At 37.6% G+C, this 23111-nt stretch overlaps 1 protein-coding gene across 1 annotated transcript in view; it reads right to left on the bottom strand.

Annotated features, from left to right (window-relative positions):
• gli3 (GLI family zinc finger 3) overlaps window positions 1-19878 on the bottom strand; it is a 216674-nt gene extending 196796 nt beyond the window's left edge. The window contains exon 1 of the mRNA XM_053487870.1: window positions 19535-19878. The gene's annotated coding sequence lies outside the window, so the exon portion shown is untranslated. The remainder of the gene's footprint in view (window positions 1-19534) is intronic.
• Between the last annotated feature and the right edge of the window lie 3233 nt (window positions 19879-23111).

Here is a 23111-nt window from a genome sequence, read left to right as displayed (position 1 = left end):
ACACTATTTAATCTAAGAACTCTCACAAATGGGGAGCAAGGGAAAGACACAATGTAACCCGCGTCCTATAAATACACTCAATCAGAAAGCAAAGCCAAGAAAGTTAGTATTCACGATTCGATGAACGATTCCGACGTGGCATGGGCAAGACTCAATGACTGAGCAATGTGTTGTGGTTTGTTTACTCCTTTTTTTGCTTCCTGGTTCGCGATCGCATTACTTTCGGGTCCTAGTGCCGGTCGCAGACCAAGTGTGCATGACAAAGGTGATCTCCTTTGCGACTCCTTTGTGGTCTGATAGTGAATTCAAGTCACTTTGAAGTCACTGTTAGGAGTGCAAATGAACCTTATAGTTACTGAGAACGTGAGACAAGATCTAACTCAGAAGTATGAGATCCATCCAGACAAGCCTTGGTCTGTAGATAAGTGTAAAAAGCTATTAGGAGCATATATTCGCAAGAAAAATGTGAAAGACATTATCTGCTGCCATAGAGAATTTGGTTTAGCGCTAGTTACACAGCAGTCTCAGCGTATCTCAGAGCTAGAAGAACAGATCCAGGAGCTCCGTGCTAGAGTATCCTCTTTGACTAAAAAATTGAACCGCAACAAAGCTTTAGCAAGAACTAATGTGGATGAAGTTATTCAGTCTGATAACAACTATGCTGACTTACAAGCTTTCTTTAAAACCAATGTAGCCATCTAATCAATAACTAATGTGCCTGTAAATTCAGTAAAGGTATTTAGTGCTAAAAAAAGATCTCAACAAAATTGCCATGTGCTCCATTAAATACAGGTACAATTAGGCCCAAAAACTCCTACTACAAAATTGCCATGTGCTCCATTAAATACAGGTGCAATTTTAGGCATAGATATACTAGGACAAGAACATCTAACTTTGAGCATGTCTTCAGAATCTGCTAGCATAAAAAAATCCTTAGCACAAGTTTATACCAATAATGCAACCACTCCTAAGTATGCTTTTTTGCAGAATTATCAAATTTGGGTTTCCAACAACTGGTATAGAACCAGTCAAATTGACAGGGACTACACCTCCTGTTACCAAACAATATCCAATCAGTAAGGAAGCTTTACAGGGAGTCAAACCTATTGTAGAAAAATTGCTAAAACAAGGTGTGCTAGTTAAAACCAACAGTTCCTGTAACTCACCCATCATCCATCAAGAACGCCAATGGGACATGGAGACTCACCATAGACTACAGTATAGCCAATTAACACATATAGATAAAATCATCCCCCTAGTAGCAGATCAATCTTCAATTTGTAACGGCTTACCTTTAGATTGTAAGTTTTTTTTTAGTAATCGATATGTCTAATGACATGGGACAATGATTCTTTTCTGTCCCTTTGCACTCTGACAGCCAGGCATGGTTAGCTTTCACAGTTGACTATGAGCAATACCAGTGGATCTATCTGCCACAGGGATTTCAAAATTCTCCGACCATACAGTGCATCCAGAAAGTATTCACAGCGCATTACTTTTTCCACATTTTGTTATGTCACAGCCTTATTCTAAAATGGATGAAATTATTATTTTTTATTTCACACACAACACCCCATAATGACAATTGAGAAAGCACATGTACATAAGTATTCACAGCCTTTGTCATGAGGCTCAAAATTCTGCAGCAATCCACCAATCAGGCCCATATGTCCTTAGTAAAAGGCACATGGCAGCCCGTCTGGAGTTTGCCAAAAGGCACCTGAAGGACTCTCAGACCATGAGAAACAAAATTCTCAGGTCTGATAAAACTCTCTGGCCACTCTACCATATAGGCCCGATTGGTGGATTGCTGCAGAATTTTGAGCCTCATGGCAAAGGCTGTGAATACTTATGTACATATGCTTTCTCAATTGTCATTATGGGGTGTTGTGTGTGAAATAAAAAAAAATAATACATCCATTTTAGAATAAGGCTTTAGAATAAAACTATAAAGTATAGTATAGTCAAATGTCCACTATGATTCGATATGTCAATGATATTTTGATTGCCTCAACAGGTCATGATGTTCATCAAGCGGAATTGGCAGCATTGTTAGACTATTTGCATAAAAAAGGACACAAATACAGCCTTTACAAAGCTCAAGTTGCTAAAAACCAAGTTGTTTTTCTAGGTCAAACAATTGGTACAGGACATAGATCCATTACACAGGATCGAGGCGCTTCAATCAAAGCAATACCTCTGCCTACTATCATTAAAACATTCAGATCATTTTTGAAACAGCAGGTTACTGTAGACCTTGGACTGAAGACTAGGCCTTGATTGCTCAACCGCTCTATGACTTGTTGAAAGGCCAGAGTAAAGATTCTGATACTGTTTGTATGGAAAGGAACACTATGTCAAGCACCAGCATTAGGCATTGCACAATCTGATAGGCCCTTTGTGCTTTATGTTCATGAGCACTCAGGCTTTATGAAGGCATGTCAAATGCAAGATTATAGGGGCAGTTTACGCTTAAGTCATTACTATTCTGGTAAAGTTGACATAGTCATTCAAGGTATGGGCCCTTGTCTTAAAAAAGTGCAGGCGGTTTATCCAGCGCTTTAGGAATGGTGTTAGAACAGACTGTAAATGTAAGTTGCCCTCATGCAGTGTCTGCATATGGCTCATGACTGTGTTACACTTACATACACACCTACAAGGAAAGTAGCAGAAACTCCCATAGAGAATGCAAAAGTTAAGTTGTTTGTTGATGGTTCAGCTCAAGGTTATGCAGTAACTTCTATTAGTGGTAGCTTCAGGTCGTCTTCCAGATCATTTTTCAGCTTAAGCTGCAGAACGTCTCGGGTTACTTTGCTGTAACCCTGTTCCCTGAAAAGGCGGGAGCAAGATGCTGCGTGAAAATGCTATGGGAAACATCTTGTCATGTTGCCAGTTATGAAGCATGTGTTTATCAAACACACCAAATTTTGGCTTTTATAACCTCGGTCGCGTGACGTCATCTGATGAGACGCACCTGCGGGTTATAAATAGGAGTGAACCGGAAACATTCCTCAGATCAATTTGTCTGAACACAGCATCTCGTTCCCGCCTTTTCAGGGAACAGGGTTACAGCAAAGTAACCCGAAACATTCTCTTTCAAAGGCTACACTCAATGCTGTGTGAAAACGCTATGGGAACGAGAGTACCAACGTCGCCGCACTGCAAGTGTCTGGACCCCAAGGTTGTGTAGAAGTTCTCAGAACTATGCCTAGGCAGCTAACTCGAGGACCTGTGGGCCCGGAGTAGCATGAACATCCAGACTATAAATGTAACAAATGTGTGCGGAGAGGACCAACCCTCCACGTCACACACTTGCTGCAGGGGAACACCTCTTGCTAGTGCAATAGATGAGGCGATCCCCCTGGTTGAATGAGCCCTGATTCCTAGAGGTGAAGTGAGCCCACATGCCTCATAGGAGGGGGCTAGCATCTCTCACCCAGTGTAGTGGCGGCCGTCCCCTGGTTGCGGCCCAAAAACATGTAAAGGCTGTTCAGACTTACGCCACTAGCTGATGCGGTGGACGTAAATCTGAAGAGCACGTACTGGACACAGTAAGTGAAGTCTCTCCTGCTCCGAAGCTGTGGCGGAGGACAGAAGGCTTCAAAAACAATAGGGTGCATGTTGGGTTTACGGAACTTTTCGAAGGATAGTTCAGTGAGGATGCAATTACGTATGTCCTGAGAGTACTAGGGCACAAGCCCTGCAGAAACTCCAGCACTGAGACAATTCGGCAGTGGACTGGGTCTACCTGCTTCACACACACTTGCTGCAGGGGAATACCTCTTGCTAGTGCAAAGGATGAGGCGATCCTCCTGGTTAAATGCGCCCTGATTCCTAGAGGCGAAGTGAGCCCACGCGCCTCATAGGAGAGGGCAATAGCATCTCTCACCCAGTGTAGTGGCGGCCGCCCCCCGGTTGCGGCCCCAAAACATGTAAAAACTGCTCTGATTTACACCACTGGCTGATGCAGTAAAGTCTCTACTGCTCCAAAGCTGTAAAAGGCGGAGGACAGAAGGCTTCGTAGGAGCCAGAACTACATCCATGCATTTTATATATGTGTAAGAGAGCTAGACCAAATGGAAGGACCCGATACTGGTAAGCTTCGCCCCCAAAAGCGAACCTCAGGAACCTCCTGTGTTGTGGCAATATTTTTATATGAAAATAAGCGTCCTTTCATTGATTGTCACAAATCAATCGCTTGGTAGGATTTGAGAGCAATCACTTTGACAGTCAACATTTTGGCCATGGGTGGTGTAGAGATGTTAGATGTTCTGCATCCTAAAACATGGCAGGAAAAAACCTAAGAACTAACACTTTTTTGGAGACTGGTGTTGCCCGAAACACCAGTGGTGGCGGAGCAAAAACACCGACCTCCTGGGGGTGTCAAGGAGAACACCTAATTCTTAAAAGGAATTCTGCGTGCCTCTCCCAACTGGGGGGCCACCTCCATGGTTCTGGGCACACAAGCCTCAGGGCTACTTTGTAAAGAAGACAATATGCCAGTCTGACCTCTTTTGAGGCGGATTGTGAGGCGCGTCGCACCCCAATCTTTACGAGGGGGTGGCCGGCTCAAAAACACTCTTCTTGTGTTTCACGCCTCGCAGGAGTCACACCCGGTCGAGACTGGGTGGCCCGCAGTCCCGACTCTTGAGCATGGCAGCAAAGGAATTTCCCGAAGGCTTGTTCATATAACTTTGCCTCATGAATCTAGTGGCGACTGAGTTAACGATATCGCCAAACAGGTCGGAAGGCGAGATAGGGGGATCCAGGAGGATGCACCTGAGATTTAGCCACAAGTGCCTACGCCGGGAAAACCATTGCAGCCATAAAACGGCCGATAGCACGAGCCGTCTGCTTTGTTGCATGCAGAGACAAGTCTGTGGCCCGGTGTAATTCCAATATGCCTTTTTTTTTTTTTTGAAGAGCCCCGCCAGTGCTTAAGTCTCTCAGCCGGTTAGCATGGTACGCCTGGAAGACCGCCATGGTGTGCAATGGAGCATCAATCTGACCTGCTGCCAGAAAAGCTTTTCCCTCCAGGGAAAGGTGAAAGTCTACACAGCTTGAAAGGAAGTATTAGCTTTTCATGAAGGGTGATGTCCCAGGAGAGAGATAGCCGGAAAGCGTCTCTTCTATCTGGGCATCATAATATAACTCCGTGCTTCCACATCAACTATATTTAAACAAATAAATAAGTCGGTGGCAGGAAACACAGGATAATACAGCTTACTTCATGAAAGGGTTAACTCATATGGAAAGCGTTGTTGAGGCTCCGCCCCCCCCGGCCACCCGACTGAAACTGGCGTTTTTTTAGTTTTTTTTTTAAGTGCTTGGAGGCTATTTCCATCTTCGCGGAAGCAAGAGAGGATTGTTTATCCTTGCCCATTCACAAGAAACGCAGGGCGTGCTTGAGAGCAGACAGAGGGATTTCCTGATCCAACAAGGAAGTGAGAGATAGGAGTTTTAAATCCGTCCCTCACAGCTCTGCCGGATACAGTCCAGTTCCCTCCTATTTATAACCAGCAGGTGCGTCTCATCAGATGACGTCACCCGACCAAGGTTATAAAAGCCAAAATTTGGCGTTTGATACACACATGCTTCACAACCAGCACATGACAAGATGTTTTCCATAGCGTTTTCAAGCAGCTTCGAGTGCAGCCTTTGAAAGGTAACTAGTGGCCTTAACTAAAGCATGCATGCCAGCTTCAGGATCAGTTACAAATATCTACACTGATTCCAAGTATGCTTTTGAAGTAATTCATGATTTTGGTGTCATTTGGCAAAGTAGACAGTTTCTAACTTCAGCTGAATCCCCCATTAAGCATGCTGGATTAGTGAAAGGTCTAATGTTTGCAATGAAAATTCCAATGAAATTAGCTGTGATTAAAGTGAAAGCACATCTCACAACTAATACTACGGAAGCTAAAGGTAATGCTTTTGGTGATGTAGCGTTTGTTTCTATGCAACTATACAAGTGTGTTTAGGGAGTACAGCACAGAAGACCATTCTGCCTCCTAAATCAATCATTGATCTGTACAAATAGACGTCCCTCTATATGAAGCATGAACATGATTAGACAAAGGAGCCACAGTAGATTTATCCGACTGCTGGACCAAAGGGTTTCTCTATGATTATGTGATGCTCTGGGCGATACTGTCAGACTGATTAAATTAGTACCTATGCATTTGAACGGCAACCTGTTTCTTGTTTCAATGATTACCCACCAGTGGGACTAACATCAGTTATCATGAAGTGCTTCGCTTCTGAAGAATCGCTCATATTTGCTGCAGAAAGGGGTAGAATTAGTACAGAACATCACTAGAAGCATGCTCCCCATGTGTCCATGATATATAGTATATTACAGATGAAGCTTATTTAGTATTATTCAGAACCACAACCACCCAGCAAACAGAGTTTTCTAACTGCTAATACCCGTATCTCACCTACGCGGTTTTGCACAGTGCCCGTAAGTCTGGTTTATCATGATGTACTGTGAGTTTTGGCGCTGTGACTATGTTTTTATCTTTCTGCATAAAAAATTAAACGTTTAATTTTTTTGCCAGCCCTCACGGAAGCTCACAGACCTTGCAGAACTTTGCAGGATGTCACTCGCGGCGGCTCACCATGCCACACCACATCTCACCGTAGGTCAAAGATACGGTTATAACAGGAGCCTGTCTGCGCATACCAAGAGACTAAAAGACAGTTTCTATCACCAGGCTATCAGGATTATTAACACTAGAAGTACCACGCCAGTATCACCTACTTTTAACACGATTCACCGGTCATATGACCGCCTACTGTTTTGAATGGAAAGCTGTCGCTGACACACAATGATAGAAATGAAAGAAAGCTCTATTTATTTTATAACGTTTTGTGAAAATTCCTTAGTTTATTTGTTAGCTGGCTTCCGTGAAATTATCGCTAAAACAATGTAATGACCCCTCCTGAGGATATGAAGCTTTATTATTGTGTTTTATAAACCTTCGAAATGTTTCACTGTTTATGCGCACATAATAATCATGTAAGAAAAGCGAGGGGAATGTGGAATTGATGTGTGGCCACTCAATGAGAACTAAACCAAAGATTTCGATAACTACACGGAGTGTGACTTCTGCATAGTGAGACTGCTGATAAACAGCTGAACAACTTCACTTTTCTGTTTACCTCTGAGAAAAAAAGCTGTATTTTGTTTGTCTGTTTATACAGTATTTATAATTTTTATAATAGTACAAGAAGATAACAGTTTGGTCTGTGAAGTTAGTGCGCTTGTAGAGAATAAATAAATATTGGATAAAAGATTTCCTTGATGAAATATGAATCAGGCAGGCCCTGATGGACAAGTAGCCAATGATTAACACCTCCCAACCCCTTCTCAAAATTATATTATTTGGTATTTTTATTTAAAAAAATAAAAACAGGGAATTGGGCTAAGAAACACTAGCATCTCAGTTTATTAACCCTTGTGCCTGGTTTAGATTTAGTAGTCAGTGCGCAATGTTTGTATATTTACTGTTATATATACGTGCCTATAATTCACTTTTCAAATTATGAATTACATTGTCTAAAATTAGATGCCTAAAATTGTTTTCCATTAGTTCATATAAAAGCCGATATTTCGCTTTCTTCAAGTACAGTGGTGTGAAAAACTATTTGCCCCCTTCCTGATTTCTTATTCTTTTGCATGTTTGTCATACAAAATGTTTCTGATCATCAAACACATTTAACTATTAGTCAAAGATAACACAAGTAAACACAAAATGCAGTTTTTAAATGATGGTTTTTATTATTTAGGGAGAAAAAAAATCCAAACCTACATGGCCCTGTGTGAAAGAGTAATTGCCCCCTGAACCTAATAATTGGTTGGGCCACCCTTAGCAGCAATAACTGCAATCAAGCGTTTGTGATAACTTGCAACGAGTCTTTTACAGCGCTCTGGAGAAATTTTGGCCCACTTATCTTTGCAGAATTGTTGTAATTCAGCTTTATTTAAGGGTTTTCTAGCATGAACCGCCTTTTTAAGGTCATGCCACAACATCTTAATAGGATTCAGGTCAGGAAGCAGCAAAACAACCTCAGAACAACACACTACCACTACCATATTTTACTGTTAGGATGATGTTCTTTTTCTGAAATGCTGTGTTACTTTTACGCCAGATTAACGGGACACGCACCTTCCAAAAAGTTCAACTTTTGTCTCGTCGGTCCACAAGGTATTTCCCCCAAAGTCTTGGCAATCATTGAGATGTTTTTTAGCAAAATTGAGACAAGCCTTAATGTTCTTTTTGCTTAAAAGTGGTTTGCGCCTTGGAAATCTGCCATGCAGGCCGTTTTTGCCCAGTCTCTTTCTTATGGTGGAGTCGTAAACACTGACCTTAATTGAGGCAAGTAAGGCCTGCAGTTCTTTAGATGTTGTCTTTTGTGGCCTCTCGGATGAGTTGTCTCTGCTCTCTTGGGGTAATTTTGGTCGGCCGGCCACTCCTGGCAAGGGTAACCACTGTTCCATGTTTTTGCCATTTGTGGATAATGGCTCTCACTGTGGTTCGCTGGAGTCCCAAAGCTTTAGAAACGGCTTTATAAACTTTACCAGACTGATAGATCTCAATTACTTTTGTTCTCATTTGTTCCTGAATTTCTTTGGATCTTGGCATGATGTCTAGCTTTTGAGGTGCTTTTGGTCTACTTCTCTGTGTCAGATAGCTCCTATTTAAGTGATTTCTTGATTGAAACAGGTGTGGCAGTAATCAGGCCAGGGGGTGACTACAGAAATTGAACTCAGGTGTGATAAACCACAGTTATTTTTTACCAAGGGGGGCAATCACTTTTTTACACAGGGCCATGTAGATTTGGAGTTTTTTTTCTCCCTTAATAATGTAAACCTTCATTTAAAAACTGCATTTTGTGTTCAATTATGTTATCTTTGACTAATAGTTAACGGTTTTTGATGAGCAGAAACATTTAAGTGTGACAAACATGCAAAAGAATAAGAAATCAGGAAGGGGGCAAATAGTTTTCACACCACTGTATATATTTTTCACAACTGTAAAGCGAGTATACACGGAGTTTCGGTTAATTTTCTGTCCACCGAAAACAATACAGAATAGCGCACCCAGTTTGCTTTCATTATTTTACATTATAAAGTTTTTACGTCATTGTGAGTGAGCCTAAATAAAAGTGGGGTCTTATAAAGGCTATGTAGCTTATATAGTTTTATTATATAATTTTTGAAAATTAATATGCCAAACTTTTTTTTTATGCACATCCAGAGTCAGTTTTCTGGCTATACACTAGTGTTACACATAATATAATCTAAAGGCTAGATATAAAGGTATACATTTAATTTGCTTAAATTACATATATTTAATTTAAATTCTAAATCCGTACTGTAATTTTAGTACTGTGATTGTAAATTTGTGTTTCATAAATGTTTCACTTGTATTTTATAAGGTTTTGCCAGTGGTGGTACGCCTCAACGAGGGTCATCATTTATTATTAAAGAAAATTTTAATGATTATAACAGCCTACTGCACTTCATTCTTATAACGCAAAAACACAAGCTGGGCTGAATATCATCAACATCTGCTGACGCAGTAGAATGTCCTGATATTGTTTTATTTTATGGTCATCTTTTTCAGTTAATAAATCTACTACAAGTTTAAAGAACACAATATATAAGATGTTACAAAACCTTACATGCATAGCTTTTCTAATTATACATGATAAAATCTAAAGGCTTATTGTGTTTTACGTTAATTTCGCATAAATTCAACCCTAAAAATATTGAATTTAACACATTTGTACTGTAATTTTAGCAGTTGATTTACCAGAAAGGACTATTCTGTTGTTTGTGAGCTAAACTAAACTTCAGGGTCAAGTAATATATATATAATAGCATGTCTATTTATACATTTGGAATCTGCGTCTACATTTTCTGTTACATGTATAGAATTAGTTTCAGCTGAAACTCATGGTGTTGGGGTACTTAGTGATAATTAGTTTCAGCCAAATCATTAAAATGAACAATGGACTATGGCACTCTCTTGAGAGGGGGTTGGAAGGTGTTACTCATTTATTTATTCTCTACAAGGGCACTAACCTCACAGACCAAACTGTAACCAAATAATTCCCGTCAATTAGGCGTGTGGTCCATTGCCTAGCAACACTGAACGAAAAAAGGCATAATCATGGTGTTAGCTTCGGTTATGACATAGCATAGTTTATTATCTGCTGTGGTAGATCTGATTTATTCAAACACAATAATAAAGCTTTATATCCTCAGGAGGGGTCATTACATTGTTTTAGCGATAATTTCAAGTAAGCGAGTTCAGAACTAAACCACTGCTCCTGCTCCATCTAAAGCACTGTCACACTAAAAAAAAACATCTGAGAAGTTTAAAAGCTTCTAATAGAATAAACAAACTAATTAATTTTCTTAAAACGTTATAAAAATTAAGTAGAGCTAAATCCCCAAATCTCTTTATAAAATATTGCTAATTATAAACACGGGAATAAATGGCGAAATATATGTATATAAACTGCATATATGGAATGAAACCTGAGATAGTTACATATACACCCTGAATGATGCATAGCTAGTATGCGCGATCCCTTGCGCCATCTGCTGAAAGAAATGAGAATCGCAGGTTGGAAAAGGCAGGAAATGGCATGACCGGCGCGCGCAGCTGTCAGCAATTTCATGTAAATAAGAACAAAATAGTTTTATACTGGCTTTTACTGGTGCAATTTTGAAATTGTGAGCATGCTGGGTGATTAAGCTCACAGATCTAGGAAAAGTCATGAAAGGAGCGTCCTGGAATTTGATCGAGTGTAAAGTATTTTTTCCCCCCATTGCGGTCAAATGACCGGTACTCTGCGCTTCTAGTGTTAACTCAAACGATCTAAGTGATAATACATACACACAATGTTTCTGACACTAAAAACCTGGTTTTAAAGGAATGGCTGCACAAGGACATCTAAAATTATCTGCAGTACAATTTTTATGTACATTTTTGTGGAGTTTAATGTACCATATGTTTACCATGTACAATACCACATATACACATACAGTATATAGTCAACCAGAATGCCCATTACTTTATTAAACGACAGCGATCAAAATAAATCAGTCGCATTTGTGAAATAACCTCCAGGTGACGCAAAGGGACATTTTGCAAAACAGTCATAAAGAATTCATAACAATATGCTCTATCAAAGAAATACTATAGTGATGGTAATTTTCACATCTGATTATTTACTGTACAAAAATGAGCTAAAAAAATTAACATTGGTTAAATGTTGTTTAGACAAGACAATCAAGTTCAGTATCTGACAATTTTATTTGTACAAAAAATGAACTCTTATATGGCCTATCTCTGTTTGTATCTGTTTATTGTTATTTTTAAAAAATTGATTTAAAGACCTCAAACTTTAAATATTGAAATAATTGGAAAAACAGACTTTCAGAATAGAAAATTAAAATAACTCAATATTTATGCAGTATAATCAGGGCCTCTTAATATCCTATTTGTTCTTGGTTATTGTTGTAGTTTTAGTGTTACTGTGTGTGCTTTACAATGTCAGACAACATTCAAATGCAAATAATGCCCCCAGTTCCCCAGGTATGAATATGTCTCAGCTGTTCACACCTATACATTCAGATTCCTCACACAAAAACTATAAGGCCAGGGAGAAAAAACTAAAATGCACCCTTCCCCACTTTAAGATAACTCAAGTCAGCTCCTTGGACAAAAATTACTTTCAATGCTCTGGGTTCTGAGGCCTTTCTAAAGACCTGCAGTGCTTCAGATTTCTTTTTAAATGTATGTAAATTTTAAGTTTTCTAGATTATAGATTCTAAAATGGACATTGTTACAGTTTCTAATCCCTGGGATGGAAGAAATTGAGACTTTCCTTGTCATAACATGCATTTTATTATTTTTAATCACTCTATACACAATAATTTTCTTTGGTATTTTTTATAGAATATTTAAATTTTATATTTTATGAAAATGGACCACTATCAGTGCTGATTCCAGTTTGGGTTTTTCAGACAGGACAGAGCAAAACCGTATGTCCCATAAAAGAGACTCATCAGAAATGTCTCAAGACATCTATCTGAATAAACTGGAATCAACGCTGGTATTTTTATAATACATAAAATAAAAATATTCTATAAAAATACCAAAGAAACTTATTTTCTTTGTAAGATAGCATAAAAATCATGGGTTGTGTATAGAGTAAATAAAAATAATTCAAAGAATATCATGATAAGGAATTCTCTGTCTCTTCCAAATCAGGGATTAAAAAACTGTAAAAAATAAATAAATAAATAAATAGATAGATAAATAAAAATCCTTAGAATCCTTAGGTCAGTGGTCTGTGCACCCCCTCTCGGTCTGGCCTTTCTCTGAATATGCAATGTATTGGGTTAAGAAAAACACATCTCAGTTTATTAATCCGCATGCTCAGTTTTATTTATCCATGCTGCCGGTTGAGTAAACTGGCCGCATGGTTGAGGAATTCGCGAAGACGGTTTAGTAAACCACGTACTCTGTTTATTATTCAGTATGCACGGTTTGTTGTTTTTTTTTTTTTGGTTTCTTTTTTAACCACATGACCCTAAACTAAATTAGAACACTCAGAAAGCGACATTTTATTTGGGGTAAAGTGACTGATGCTTGATTTTTTGTTTTCAGTATGGCCTGTTACACCACACAGACTCTACACACTTAGATCAAAAAAGAGTGTCAACTCCCGAAAAGCAGACCAAACGTCATCAGCACGGTAAATACCCTCCCAAACATCACAACAATTAGCATTTACAGGACTTGCATCTGAACAGAGTCATATACATATTACATCAATAATACATACATTAAAAAATTTATTCATACTGATATGCCTGTTTTACATGGAGATTTGCAGGGTTGGTCTCTGGGATGTTAAGCCACATCGTGATCCTCCTCTTTAATTTCCTACGTAGTCTAATCAGCACTCAACCGCACGGCGCACGCATACTGTTTGTGAGAGCGCACCAGCAGATATTCATTGATAAATTATTGTTTTCTTTGTTTTCGGCCACTTAGCGGTAAAGGCAGTAAATGTACACCCCTAATGCCGTTACAGTGGGAGATTCGGCAGTAAAATTTTTATTCTGGATGAGTACCATCTGTAGACACACTCACTTCTGCATATACATACATACATACATACATACATACATACGCACATACATACAGGGGGTACGGAAAGTATTCAGACCCCCTTAAATTTTCCACTCTTTGTTATATTGCAGCCTTTTGCTAAAATTGTTTAAGTTCATTATCATTTTTTCCTCATAATGTACACACAGAACCCCATATTGACAGAAAAACACAGAATTGTTGACATCTTTGCAGATTTATTTAAAAAAATAAAAAGCCCATCACATGGGCTTAAGTATTCAGACCCTTTGCAGTGACACTCATTTAACTCAAGTGCTATCCATTTATTCTGATCATCCTTGAGATAGTTCTACACCTTCATTTGAGTCCAGTCGTGTTTTATTATACTGATTGGACTTGATTAGGCAAGCCACACACCTGTCTATATAAGACCTTACAGCACAATGCATGTCAGAGCAAATATGAATCATGAGGTCAAAGGAACTGCCTGAAAAGCTCAAGAGACAGAACTGTGGCAAGGCACAGATCTGGCCAAGGTTTCAAAAATTTTTCTCCTGCACTTAAGGTTCCTAAGAGCACAGTGGCCTCCATAATCCTTAAATGGAAGTCGTTTGGGATGACCAGAACCCTTCCTAGAGCTGGCCGTCCAGCCAAACTGAGCTATCGGGGAAGAAGAGCCTTGGTGAGAGAGGTAAAGAAGAACCCAAATATCACTGTGGCTGAGCTCCAGAGATGCAGTCAGGAGATGGGAGAAAGTTGTAGAAAGTCAATTATCACTGCTGCCCTCCACCAGTCGGGACTTTATGGCAGAGTGGCCCGATGGAAGCCTCTCCTCATTGCAAGACACATTAAAAAACATATAAAGGATTCCAAGATGGTGAGAAATAAGATTCTCTGGTCTGATGAGACCAAGATAGAACATTTTGGCCTTAATTCTAAACTATATGTGTGGAGAAAACCAAGCACTGCTCATCACCTGTCGAATACAGTCCCAACAGTGAAGCATGGTGGTGCCAGCATCATGCTGTGGGGGTGTTTTTCAGCTGCAGGGACAAGACAACTAGTTGCAATCGAGGGAAAGATGAATGTGGCCAAGTACAGGAACATCCTGGATGAAAACCTTCTCCAAGACCTCAGATTTACCTTCCAACAAGACAATGACCCTAAGCACACAGCTAAAATAATGATGGAGTGACTTTACAACAACTCTGTGACTGTTCTTGAATGGCACAGCCAGAGCCCAACTTAATCACAATTGAGCATCTCTGGATAGACCTAAAAATGGCTTTACCATGCAACCTGACAGAACTGGACAAGATCTGCTAGGAGAAATGGCAGAGGATCCCCAAATACAGGTGTGAAAAACTTGTTGCAAAAGACTCATGGCTGTACTAGATCAAAAGGGTGCTTCTACTAAATACTGAGCAAAGGGTCTGAATACTTAGGCCCATGTGATATTTCAGTTTTTCTTTTTTTAATGAATCTGCAAAAATTGTCAATAATTCTGTGTTTTGTCAATATGGGGTGCTGTGTGTACATTAATAAGGAAAAAAATGAACTTCAATGATTTTAGCAAATGGCTGCAATATAACAAAGAGTAAAAAATTTAAGGGGGTCCGAATTTTTTTCCGTACTCACTGTACATATGTTCTCATATATGCACATGCAGGCACACATACACATGTGCTTACAAATGCACACATACACAGTCACATATACACATACACAAGTTGACTGGATCCTTTTGTCCAAAGCTATTTAATGTACTGTTGGCCCTGTGTTAACATGCATATGACAATAAACTGTGGATATTTATAACAACAGCACTACCTCTCATTTGATATTGTTTAAATAATTTAAGTAAAGAGTAGAGAACCTCTGGCAAAGTTGTTATATATTTTCAGCAAGTTCTTATTTTCACATGCAATTAGTTTTATGGATAACATGTGGTAGACTTCGGGCTAATAATTTGAGACAAATTTGCAGTAAATTACCATCTCTCATGTCTTTGGCAAATATTTCTTTAAGTCTGGAAAAATTCAAAACACAAATGGACTCCAGATTAAATATTATATAATTATTTTAATAAACATAATAATTGACACTATGTGAGTGAGTGTATGTGTGTGTGCCCTGCAATGGATTGGCACCCTGTCCAGGGTGTACACCGCCTTGTGCCCTAAGCCGCCTGGGATTGGCTCAAATAAAATATAAAAAATTATATTTAAAAAAAATTAAAATATATAGTATTGCCTAAATAAAAAATGAAATATAATATAATTTATTAAATTTAGGATATACTAGAGACCTCTAATTTTATTTACAGACAGTGACATGTGTACTTGGGTGCTTAAGTGCCTCAAGAGTAGACCAATGCCTTACACACACAAAATCATTCTCTGTCTCTCTTAAATACACTATGTTTAATGAAACCATGACGAGAAACATACATTTACAAGTGAGGCATGTGTAAATGACAGAAATATGTAGTTTTTATGAGTAAATAAAGCCAAAATGTTACATATCCTATATCTGAAAAGTGCTTTAAACTCCTAAAAAGGGATCCCTGCAGCCAAACCCAATGCGTTGTGAATGTTTGTATCACTCACATTTGCCCAGACAAATTCATATTTGAATTTTCTTATTCTTACATCATTATGTCAGTTTTTAACGATTTGAATTAGATTAAATTTGTAGGCATTTTTGCAGCCAATCTTTTATATTTAACAGCTCAGGAATTTCTTTCAGAAATAAAATGCAAATCAGTAGAAACTAAATCGAAATTAGTCACATCTCAAATAATGACTTTCTTTGTGCATCATCAAATAAGGCAGTTTTTAAAATCACCTCTTACTCACTGTTATAAATACAATCATCTCTTAATTATAATAGTGAGTGAAGGTTTGCATTTTACAGCATCTGTTTATAGTGTCTGTGAGCATGTGTATGATGTACATATTGCTATGATTGAAGCTTTGAAATATAGAAAGGTGAAAAATGCACAAAAATAGATAAGTCTTCTTGGGGTTAACTGACCACAACAGGTGAACAAGACCTGGCTGTGAAAAGGATGAAAGATGGGAGAATAAAGAAAGATGGATGCAAAAAGTAAAAGGAAAGAGGAAAGAGATAAAAAGGGAAATAGAAAAAGTGGGAGAGAAAGGGGGTTGTCCTGATGGAGAGGCAGATCAGAAGCATGCCCTGAAGGGCTGACTCAGCCTGGGGATTAGTCGGAGAGGAGTGGGGGGGAAGGGGGGGGGGGTTGCAGAGAGACAGACTGAGGGAGTGAGGGAGTGAAAAGGAGACCCTTCCTGCATGGAAACACACCCCTTTGTTTTCTGTTACCTCCTCTGAGACACAAATATGGACAGACATTTTTGACATTTCTCGACTTTTACACAACAGCCCAACTTTGTGTCAGCACACTACACACCCAAATACATACGTAAAACTGACAACCTCCCTTCCTTTCTTTTCTTGACAGCCTATATCACATTTTTATAGCTCCTACTTCTCACCTTGTTCACTTTTTGCTAAATGTTTTGTCATTTTCATCTGAAATATTCAATAGTGGTATGAAAAACTTTAATAGCACAGTATTTAAGGCTCTCATTTATTTTAAAGTGGTAATTGTCAAAGTCAATATTTATAAGATAATAATATTGTAATTTTTGCAACATTTTAACACCCTAGAAAGACATTAAAATAAAAATTATACGAAGAAAAAAGGCAGTGCTTTCTAACTAATCAACATTTTCTCACTGACAAACATTAAACACAAAAAAGAAAAAAAAAAAAGAAAATCCCCAAACATTCTCGAGAGCACTTCTGTAATTTCCATCTAGGATCAATCCCAGGCATGTGTGTGTGTGTGTGTGTGTGTGTGTGTTTCGGGCTGGTCGGCGGGGCCTGGAGGGGGGGGGGGGTTCTATCCTGATGCCAGGCACTTTCACCTCACTTATCATTGTATTGGTTTGGATGGGGTATTGGGACTATTTAAACGTTTATTAGCATGACAATGCCCTGCTATTAACCACACAGACACCCCTTATACTTACAGGTAGTGTTGCATCCTGCTTTGGGAATGAGGGCAAGGGCAACTAGGCTACAAGATTTTTAAGATTAAGGAACTAGGGTTAGTGAACAAGGGACAAAAGAAAGAAAGACAATTTCTCATTAATCGTGTGTCATGTTGGCATTGATATTAGCTGACAGAAACAGGATTGCCCTCCCTCTCTTGTCCTTCCACCAAAATTCACATACATATATATGTGTGTGTGTGTGTGTGTGTGTGTGTGTGTATGAGAAACAGTTTATATTTGTAGCAAACAGAATATTTAGTACAGTTGGGTACAAAAGGTTGAAACACACTTTTTATTTTAAATTTATTTAAAAAAACAAGTAAAGTAAATATTTAATATATTTAATATATACATTTCAAAATTCTACACCATTTTTAGGGACCTATTTAAATGTTAGCAGTTATCATATATCAACCCTGTTAATTGCTTTGTATACAATGACCAAAATGTCAAAGACCGTCTCAGGCATAATCTCTTATTAAGCATGTGTTCAGAAGATATTTCAATAAAGTCAACTTAAATGCACACTGATATTAAAGAAAAAAGGGACAGCATTTTAAAAGTGGTTTCAGAATTTTGGACCTCACTGCACACGCACACACACTGTAATGTTATACAACTATTAAATTATCTAATATCTAATATAAGACCATATTATCTTAAAAAAAAAAAAAAAAAAAAAAAAATATATATATATATATATATATATATATATATATATATATATAGTAAAAGGATCTAAATTGTAGTGTGTAAAGATTTTTCTAAATCATGATGTAACTGAGTCTTTACATGAAGGATTAAACGAGTAGTGTACTTAAATTGACTAAGACTCGGTAAGGTGAGTTGAAATAAGGTCTTCATTTAAATGTTGGCTTTAAAACAGTCGAAATTTGTAATGTATAAAATAAAAATATTATCCCCTTTAATTTAAAACTATGTTAAAATGGGATAAGCAGAAAAATGCCCTGAATATAAGTTATACGGCTTTGCAATTGTGTGTTTCAATTAGCAGTCACATGCTATAATTTCTTCAATACAATCGACACACTTTAAACACGTCTGCTACTGGGAATTACTTCAATTGTTATTAATACTTACACCTTTAAAGAAAACGTCCACTCTGGAAAACAGCATAAAAATCAGAACGTCGCTAACGGTTAATGAAAAGATAAAAGGAAAAAAAATCAAATAAAGCATCCTTTTTCCCATTATGACTTTCGTGGTATCTACATCATCCAACTTTTTAGCTTGTTAAATGCATCGAATAAATTACTTTTACTTATTTCTCTGCGCTGTTGCGTGTCCTTCATTGCCTCAAACCTGAGGAGCGAGCAGAGCGGCGCGCGCTTACACTGACCCGTGCGACAGCTGTGCGGAACAGAACCGAAAACTCCCAAACGACTCTCCACTACACATACAGTGTACAATGTAGTGATGTATGACCATCACTACATTACACTTTAAGTTGCTGAATTATATATTATTTTAATATTTGTTTTTAATTATGTAAATGATGTAACCAAATTATGGCTTATAATTAACTACCGCAAAAAAGTAATAATAATGCATGTTTTTTAATACAACATAAATATGCAAAGCCATCAGTCTAAATATTCGACCTACCTATCCTGATTATCCCTATTGTATTGCCTTTTTAAACCAGTTCCACTAATAATTTCAAGCCGGAACTGACTGTCATTTAAAGTAGATTTGCTGTTTACGTGCGTGTGCAGGCCCCAGTTCAGTATTGAATGTATTCTGTAATCTGATGCCGCTGAAAATCTGCGCCCCCCCGGCAAAAAACCCTCCCGGGGAAAAAAAAAACAACAGCATCTCTAATGACTGTACCAGTGCAGGCCAAAGACAGATCGGGCCCATGACAATGGCTTTTCAGTTTACTTTCACATGAAGTAATGATAAGTATAGTAGTAGTAATAAAAAACCACACATTTCGCGTTCGGCTTTCGGTCTACTATGATTAACCAACGAAACAATGTGATCTAAGTTTCACTTTGATCTAAGTACACTTTCTTACACAAAAATGAACGGGGTATTTTTGCCGACATTGTTTGCAACATTACAAAAATATTAAATCTCGCGCACAGTACAAAATTAAACACAATAACTACAACTACTTTGCTAATTTGGCTATTATTTGAGATTTCTATTGGAGATTTCGACGTGCTGTAATACTGCACGGTTGTCCAAAAACTTTCTTTCACAACATACAGAGAGAGAGAGAGAGAGAGAGAGACCAAACATGCAGACTCCACATTCTCTTAAACTTACGTTTCCGAATGCGGGTTTCCAATGGTAAAAAAAAAATGTTGAACTTTTCCGGACTTTCCTCTTCGGCTTCTTATTATTCGTTGCAAACGTGCTGCTTACGAAGCTTTCCGCTTTAACGCAGAACTTAGCCGACTTTTCTTCTCTTGGTCCTTTCCTCCTTTTCTTCTCCGGGACGCTTCGAGTAGCGCACTAACCTTCGCAACTTTCTCTACATGCCTGCCAGAATATTACAAGCCAAAGCGTGCGCGCGCACACACACATACAGAGATTCCTAAAGCTTTATGGCAACAAAGAGTGTGGTTTCGAGCGTTGTGGATACTTTATGTGGAGTGTGCAACTCCAGCTGCCCTTTCCTTAGCCTGACTCCTCCCTCGACGCGCGCGCGCACACACACTTACTCCCTTTCTACTCCACTATTTCCGTCTTTATTCCCCATCCCTCGTACCCTAATCCCGGTTCATTGCTCCTGCCATTGGATCCCTGCCTTTAATATGAAAATTGTTTAATGGTGAAATTTTAATTCATAAAAACACTGTTATAACATGCGTTTTGAGACGTTATACAACTGGGCAAATGTACACATTTTGAAATGATATGGTGAACCTCTTATGTTCATTCCCACAAGGCAGATTATATCAAGCAGGTATCTGAATAAGACATTTTTCTGTACTATTTTCAGTTTTTCCCCTGAACGTGCCTGAAAAAAGCACATTTTTAATGCAAACTTTTTTATTATTATTATTTTAAAGATTTTAACACCAGGAAACAGAGCAGTTAAATCTCCATTGCTGATTTGGCACTTTTCGAGTTTATATGAGTCCAAACGGACCAACAGAAAGACCGTAGGGTGTTTATTCAGCACTGGGAATTTTGCTGTGAATGTTTCTCAACGCTCACATTGTAAGGCTGACATAAGGCTCCCAATAGCAGAAGCATATTTTCTACAATTCTGTTAACAGAGACAGGAGAACACAAAAAAATAAATAAACACTTATTTCTGTTATGATAGCCTTTTATAAGTATAATAAATAAATATTAGGCCTACATATTATACAATAAAATATTTTGTATATGCTAAAATAATGTATGCATTTATGAGAATTAAAAAATCCATCTAACATTATTATAATAAAAAAAGGAAATGGTGTGACTTTAAAGGGGAAAAGTGAATAAACAAGAATGAGAATTGTTTTTACATCAAATAATTAAAAAAGTCAAACATTCAAAGATAATACAATAGTATTTATAATATTGGTAACATACAAATATTCATATGAATTTGCTTGGGCAAGTAAAGGGCAAACTGTAAATTAATTAAATAAATAAACAACTATTTCAATCTATTGAAGCTTGAACATAATCAATAATGACTACATGACGACATTAGGTTGACCTTAATTTCATCTGTGCCCATCATCTAAAAATATATCAGATAAAGCATGAAATTATACTATAATCCTGTAATTTTTTTTGTATTTGACTGTCCCAGAGATTAAATTCAATAACAACTTTAGTAATATATATTCACACAAATGTACCAATGTACGGAGATCTTGCTCAACGTTGGATGCACAAAGACAGGTATGGCATTGATTGTAAGCAGCACATTATTATGAAAGACACCTGTGGTTTCCCTTAAAGCTTAATACACATTCGTGTGACATGGATACACAATAAGAGTTTTGTCAGAATTAAAATTAAATCAGTAAGGGAAAGGAGCATTGTTGCCTTTTTGTGGAGGACAAATATGAAAAAGGCGGGCATTACCAAAACGATTAATGATATAACTCGTTTTCTATTGCAATGACATATGTTATTACAGATATTCAAGTACAGATATTTATGTTACTATTCAGGACGCTAAGCCTGCGAACACCAGATTCTAATGGCATTTTAAGACCCAGACCAGTGGCTTTAAGTAACTCTGTATATAAGCATCTGTCAAATTCACGTACCGCATTTCCTCTCGATGACCCCATATTATTGGCCGCGTGTTTTCAATTAAAGGCCTGCCATTCCATAAACTGTAGGATGTCTACCCGCGGTACCAATGCCTTTTTTTTTTTGCGTGACCCCGCTGTCATTAAATGAAAGATTAGTCAACAGAAATTAAGCGCACGACCACAAACAAGCTCACGCGCGTTCGTTATGAAGAAGTCACACGGGCACACTGGCTAACTCAAGGGTAAGCAGCCTAATTACTTGTTCCTGATAACTACCAGCACGTAAATCGAAATTTACACATAGACCGTTATAATATATGACACAAATATGCTGTTTGCGCAGTTCGGACACCCTAGGCAACTCCGCGGCACGGAGAGATGGTGAGATTAATTTGGGTTTTTCTAAGCAGTCCTGTTGTCTCTCCCCTGTTTGACTGTTGTCGATATATGTTTAAGCCCATAGTATTAAACTATGGGAATTCGTGAAGAAGTATTACAACGAGACAGCATTCGCTGGTTACTGTGAACTATTTAGAGCTGGCGTGCAGTTCAAAGACTAAAAGGCAGAGGCCGCTAATTTCTATCAAATATTCTAACTGATCCTTTTGTCAGAATTATTAATTATTATTATTATTATAGGGTATGTAACACTTTATTAATGTTGTAAATTTATTTAATCTTTTATGTTATATAAATATATAATTATAATTATATATATATAAAATTACCAGACATAAATTAAATAATAAATATTCAAAGGTGGAAAGTGCCACCCAGGGCCACCTTTATAACATAGTAATAGAGAAAAAAAACAAGTAATCCTGAATAAAATAATGACCAAACTGGTTGGGAGTTATTATTAATAACTCCCAACCAGTAACCAGTTATTTGTAATAATAATAATAATAATAATAATAATAATATATTTTAAAGTATAGAGTTCCCCATTTAAATACCGGAAAATAATTTGCAACAATACTTTAATAATAAATGTAATAATTATTTAATTTTTAGTTTTATATTATTTTCTAACCAAGAGCACATAACACTTTAAAAGGAAAAATTAGTAAATGTGCATATTGAAGAAAAGTTTACATTAAATTAAGTCCCAGACTTAAGAACGAGTTCTGTTCTAGGAGAACATTCATGTTCTAAAGAGAATTATTCATAGGAGAATTCATTCATTCAGATTAAGTGAGTTTTATACACCTTTGACACAATGTAAAGCATAAAGAAATCAAACACACAGGTTTGGCGTTTTGGTTCTGCATTATGCTTTTAAAATATATCACAAGATACTTGGTCCTGTTTTTAATAATGTAGACACCATCCACATTTGGTAAATCTTTTCATTATGCTATTTATAAAACACTAATTTTAACTTGCAATCTTTAAAACAATAGAAATAATACCAGGTCACCAGGTTCTGCTTATTATTTATTTATTTAAGAATCTTGAATCATCGCAATTAAGTTTGTCCAACTAAAGGAACAAAAGGTATCCCACCCCAAACTGCTTGTCATTCCTTAAAAGCCCTTGTTTGCCACCCTTTTAGTGTAGCACTTTTTACCAGGCCACAGCACAGTTGAAAGGTTAGTAAAAAAAAAAAAAAAAAAAAAGTTAGTACCAAAAGG

The sequence above is a fragment of the Clarias gariepinus genome, chromosome 26 (assembly GCF_024256425.1).
Source record: "Clarias gariepinus isolate MV-2021 ecotype Netherlands chromosome 26, CGAR_prim_01v2, whole genome shotgun sequence".
Lineage (NCBI taxonomy): Eukaryota > Metazoa > Chordata > Actinopteri > Siluriformes > Clariidae > Clarias > Clarias gariepinus.
The sequence above is the reverse complement of the archived record's forward strand: the minus strand, read 5'-3'. Positions and strand labels throughout refer to the sequence as shown.